This window comes from Amphiura filiformis, chromosome 1 (genome assembly GCF_039555335.1).
Source record: "Amphiura filiformis chromosome 1, Afil_fr2py, whole genome shotgun sequence".
NCBI lineage: Eukaryota > Metazoa > Echinodermata > Ophiuroidea > Amphilepidida > Amphiuridae > Amphiura > Amphiura filiformis.
Window position 1 is genome coordinate 54,010,793 of NC_092628.1, and position 6,000 is coordinate 54,016,792.

Consider the following 6,000-nt stretch of genomic DNA (forward strand, 5'->3'; position numbering starts at 1 on the left):
ACTTACTTGATTTACCGTTTATATACTGACAGACTTAAAATTAAATTCAATGGTCGAGTGTCGTTTTCTCCGAAATTGAGGGTCACTCCAGCAACATCGCTATGTAGCCTCCTTCACAGCCGGTTTCTGTTGTTCACAACAAACCGTGAGCCACATGCAGTTTGGGCCCGAGACTAGAGATAGCCCGGATGTCCGACCGACAGAATAAGGGGAGACTCATGCGATTCAAAAGGAAGGGTTATTCGACAATATAATGTTTTGTGACAGCTTCCCTTGAAAAATATAGTTCTCTCGGTGACTATTAAAAAGAAGAGTCTTTCAGTGACTGATGCTAAAAAATTCATCTTTTGTTGAAATGGAGCCATTGATAATGTTTCACTTCAAATAGTAATGTTTCGCTGATGATTTAGGTCATTGTGTGATTGTTTTGAATTAGAAAAATAGGATCCTTGGGGTGAAAAATCTAAAAAAGATGGAACATTTTTTATATTTTTAAATAGAATGTTTGAGTGACAGCGCACTAAAATATGTGGTATGTTTTGGTGGCACTCACAGCTCACCATACTATATGAGTGCTGGTTCGTGATTTCAACAAACCCTTTTGGTATTCGTCAACTCCGCACTTTATAGTTCAACTTAACGTGCATTAACACATTGTATTTACTTACTGACCCATTGTAGAAACGAGGAAGTGAAAAAATAATATTAAAATGTAATTAAAATGCTCTAAACATATCCTTAAATGGTTCAGAAAAAAATGCAGATATATTGTTTTGTATTTTGCTGAAGATTGCAATTTGAAACTATGTTTGCTGTAAGAAAGTTAGTGCTTGTGATTACCTTTCTACTGTCATGTTTATACAGCATCGAAGGTAAGTCTAAATTATGTATGGTTTAATCGCATCTAGTTTCTATTTATATGAATTTAACCTTGAACATGTTAAACCGTTTCAACACGTTGTCATTCATTAAGTCATAACAGTGTAAAACAGGAATTGTACGTACAACATGATGACGATTGGGGTGACCTTGGTCACCCTTGTCATTTAGTTTCTTGGTTCCTTATCGACCAATCGTTGACGATCAGGTGACCATCACAACAAAAACACACCTTATCTGCTAGCTTCGCCATCAGACCTGCTAAGCCGACTGAATCGCGTAACTGATTTTCTTTTTAAGAGGCTGTTGAAAATAAGAAGTCATGTGGAGGGTAAAATTGGGAGCATGCAAAGCCAAAAGCGGTGGGCAAGCAATTTGGGGGGAGATCGAAAGTGGAGGGCAGGCGATTTTTGGCTCACATTTATTATAGAAAAAAATGCGACAGCACTGGACATTCACATCGCGTAATAATGTAAAATGGTCCACGAAATGGCTTCAGTTCAGTCTTTGTTTTAATTTTTTCTAAATACTGAGGGGTGCATCCTCCTTCAGACAACCCCCATCCTCCCCATTCAAAAAGGTGGCAGCAACAATTTCAATTGTGTCCCCCCCCCCTTTACCAAATTCCTGGATCCGCCACTGCTTTGTGACATACTTGACGAACCTGCCCCAATAAAAACTTTACCCAAACATTTTGCGATGAATTGTACGGGACAAGTGTTTGAAGCAGAATTTATTTAATCTCGCCAGGAAATAAATATGCAACTTTATCTCGAGCAAATGTCATCTACATCTAAGCCAAATCTAACCATGGTCGTGATGAGATCGCCAAATGCAATAGGTGCTCGGTTTTGATCACCAAGTAATTTGAGTGCTTTTTTTGAGCATTTTAGTGCACCCAGGAATATTCTGTAAGCAAGAAAAGGCAGTTGACGAGGGTGAAGGCTTTATTTGTTTTTCAATCAATATTATTGTCTAATAACCGCGTTCGGTGCACCCTAAAATAATATATGTAGCCCTCGAAATGAAATATACACTACACAAGTAATTGGCTGTTTATCCTACCCGAAAAAGTATTACAATTACCAGGCGGCGAGTGGCATGATCGAGCCGGCAACTTGTGAAACCGCCCGGCCGTATGGCATTTTCCATATACTCGGTTAGTTTTGTGGGGTTCATTATCGAACCCCAACGGTTTTAGCTTGTATTTATATTATTTATTAACATAGGCCTATTTGTTTGTGATATTTCAAGCGTTTTAAAATTTCAAAATAATCCCATTCAATTACACGGTTGACGATGAAAATTTACTGAATTTAGAGGATGCACGGCGACCACCACCTGACAATTATGAGCTACACGTTATGTCATATAAATACTTACCTTGCTTGCATTTTATATTCTGATGACAAAACATCAGTTTTTCTTAGGGTTCAGAAACACATTCCTTTCGTAATTCAAAGATGCACAAGAAAAAAATGCACCAGTAAGGCAAAGACGAAGATGGATTGTTGTTGGAAATAAAAGTTAAACACCGCAGAGAGTGACTATTTGACTACATTCTGTTAGAATACGTCATACCCTTAGTGTCCCCGCGATTACTCTCATCAAGAACCTTTAATTTATAATAACACTTACTAGAGTAGCCACCTTACTTTTGTGCTAATTTGTTTAATAAATTTATATTTTAATATGCTTCATTTGCCTCTTATTAGCCCAATGTAGTATTATGAATCTGCATCTATTGGCAAAAACGGCTTCTTCCTTAACGATATCCTGGTCGTGCTTCAAGTCCGAAAGAGATAGTGAGTTTCAGGTAAAGTATCAACTTACAAACAAAGAACAATGTGACACAGGACCTTTTGCAACCATAACTCATCGATCTTGGGCTACTTTGATTGGCAGCAGTGATGGTACAAATGATTTATACTTTTGGATTATTAATGGACTTCACCCTCATTCAACCTATGAAGTGACCCTGGACACGAGATCCCCTTCTGGTATCAATGGAGTCTCTAGATCATATACCGGAAGTACAGATGAAGCAAGTGAGTCATAGGCTAATAAGTTATTTCCTTAGACCATTCAATATTAACGCCAGTAGGACTGAAAGCTCGAAATTTTCGGATTCCCTCTTTTTTTCCGATTTTCTCCATTCAAAAAAATTCTCCATTCAAAAAATTCATATTCCCCCTCAAGATCCTAAATTTATTTCGGATCCTCCCTCAAAACTTCCGGCGTAAATATTGAACGTTCCCTTAACAGTTGTTTGATCCTCTCGTTGACAGCAAAGCTTCATGTATCTTAAATTCCTTTTTGTATCTAGCGATAACAGCTTTAAATTAAGAGGCTGCAATTAGCAATAAAATGTGTTACTTGGGGTGGTAAATTTTCAAAATGGTCTGCCAAAAATCGCTTGCCCCCACCTTTAACAGTGTTAAAATCCTTTTCAAGTCCCCCCCCCCCTCCGATGAGCCAAAAAAATCTTTGCCTCTTCCTTTTTTGCACACGATTTTGGGGATCCCCTATTTGCAAATGAATCAAACCTTAAATTGTCTAATCGTGTGAGGCGGGCGCAGCGAGCACAAAATTGTGCACATTTGAACATGTTCCTACACTTTTTGGGGCGTAATGTCGAAACGGTGTCCAAATTTCTGTGCCAAAAATTGCTTAACCCCCCTTTCAACCTGCCAGAAAGTGCTCCCCTCCCTTGTTTTTGACCTGCCAAAAATCGTGTCCCCCCCCCCTTATAATTCACCACTCCGATGTATACATAAGCATTGCACCGCCCCTAACATAATGTGAGTCAACGAAATTCGAACTAGGTTCAAGCTGTTAAGGTGGTATTGAATGCATTTTCTAGAAATTAGAAAATGCTTTGAGCATGTTTTAAACAGATTAATTGAGTAGGGTAAAGTACACTGATCAATATGCCTTTTGTTTGGAGCAAATCGGACATACGGTTTCCATAATACATCAATTTATATTTTCTTTGTATCCTATTGTATTTGTCAATAATCAATATAGTTAATGAGCTAAAAGGACTGGAAAGGCTCATTAATATGTAATTTTGCCAATATTTTGCTAAAAATCAATGCATAAATGTTCAGGGTACTTTTATTTTGCATACTTTTGCCCTGAAACTTGGTCAAAGTGTGTCTAATATGTTCTAATGTATTATATAGTGAAGCCGCCCTCTAATTTGCATATTTGCATAATTAATGAGCTAATTTGCATAAATGCTAATTAATTATGCAAATATGCAAATTAGGGCGGCTTCACCATATATATACATTAGAACATATATATTTCATACACCACGAATGAGCCGTAAATGTCCTCAATTGTATTCTGAGTTACAGTGTAAAATGGGCATGAAGGTCGTATTCATAGTGTACCTCAATTTGGTGCTACGTGTACCTCATTTAATGACCAAGATCAGGGCAAAAGTATGCAAAATAAAAGTACCCTGAACATTTATGCATTGATTTTAGCAAAATATTGGCAAATTATATGTTAATGAGCTTCTACAGTCATTTTAGCTCATTAACTTTATTGATTATTGATAAAAAACAATAAGATACAAAGAAAATATAAATTGATATATTTTTAAAACCGTATGTCCGATTGACTCCAAACAAAAAGCATATTGATCAGTGTACTTTGCTCTACTCAATTAATCTGTTTAAAACATGCTTAGAGCACTTTTATAATGCCTCCATAATTCTGCATTATTGGCATAACTTTTCTCGCGCGGTCGGTCTTTTCATCTTCATTTTCAAGAATGTTACATTTTATTTTTTGTTATTATTTGATGAAACACAATCACCAAACTGGGGACCATTAATAGAATTAAGGTTATGATCGTTGTTTAGGGACGCACCATTAGATATCAAGGGGGCTGGGTCGTGAAATAATTTTTTTAACACCTAGGCGAAACAAATTGTGTGTTTTTTACTCTTCGGTGAGACAATTTTAAAAAATCGTAATGCTCTCTATTTTTAACTATTTGTTTTGGATTTGTGAAACAAATTTTGTTTAATATACTAGTCCATACTTTTACCATTGTTAGGTTTTGTAGCACCTAAATTTCGCGTGTCGCGAAAAAATTATTAGATTTAGGTTAAAATGCGTTCACATGGTGAATTTTTCGTGCGTAGCGGTGAACTCTATATTTTTTCAAAGGAGATCAATGTCTAAAGATATATAATTTCGTTAATGGTAGAAACAGCCAAAAACTCGATATTCATTATCTAAATCAATATATCATTGAAAAATAACACTTTGATGTTTTGCAAAAGTTCATTCTACAAATCATATACTTTAAAATCTTGCTTGATTTATTGTTGTTAATGAGTTTTACAAAAGTGTTGTCGTTTCAGCCCTCTTTACAACATAACTCAAGAACCACAGGACATACAAAAGTATAATGTGATATTTGAATTCTACTTCACATTTGCGATGAAATGATCAGTGCAATTTTTGCCAAAGCTCACTACCATTCGCAAGATGTTGTGAACTACCAAATCGCAAAAGTTTAAAATAGTTGCTAATCTTAAAACATAGACTCATGTGCAAGGATTTCTCACTAAAAACATACTTACATGACATCCATCCCCACGTATGGCTCCCATCAGTGATTCAGGTATTTCTTTTTGATATGGGGTGAAAATCTGTGAAGTATCTGTGAAGTGTTTTCGCTCATCTGTTCACGAACAAATACGCATAAAATACTTACCAGTTCGAAGCCAATGTTGAGGAAAACTGGAACTATTAATGAACCCCTAATTGTGAACGGACAAACAAATTTAATTTCATTAACGTTCATTTGGAGATCAGCATGAAGTCTTTGATACAGTCACTCACTCGTTGATGAAAGATGGCGTCCCATCTGAAAATACCGAGGTAGGAATTATTTCTTTGTGTTTGGATCAAAAGTTAAATCAAAATCATGATTTATACCAACACAGATGAACTTTGATGAATGAAGAATTTGTATTTGGGTTTTACATTTCATACCTTATACGATTACAATGACTATAAAATGTTACATATTCAATCGCTCGTTTGATCTTATCTTCTCCGTTTCATATCACAGCTCCAAGTGTTGCACCCACAAAT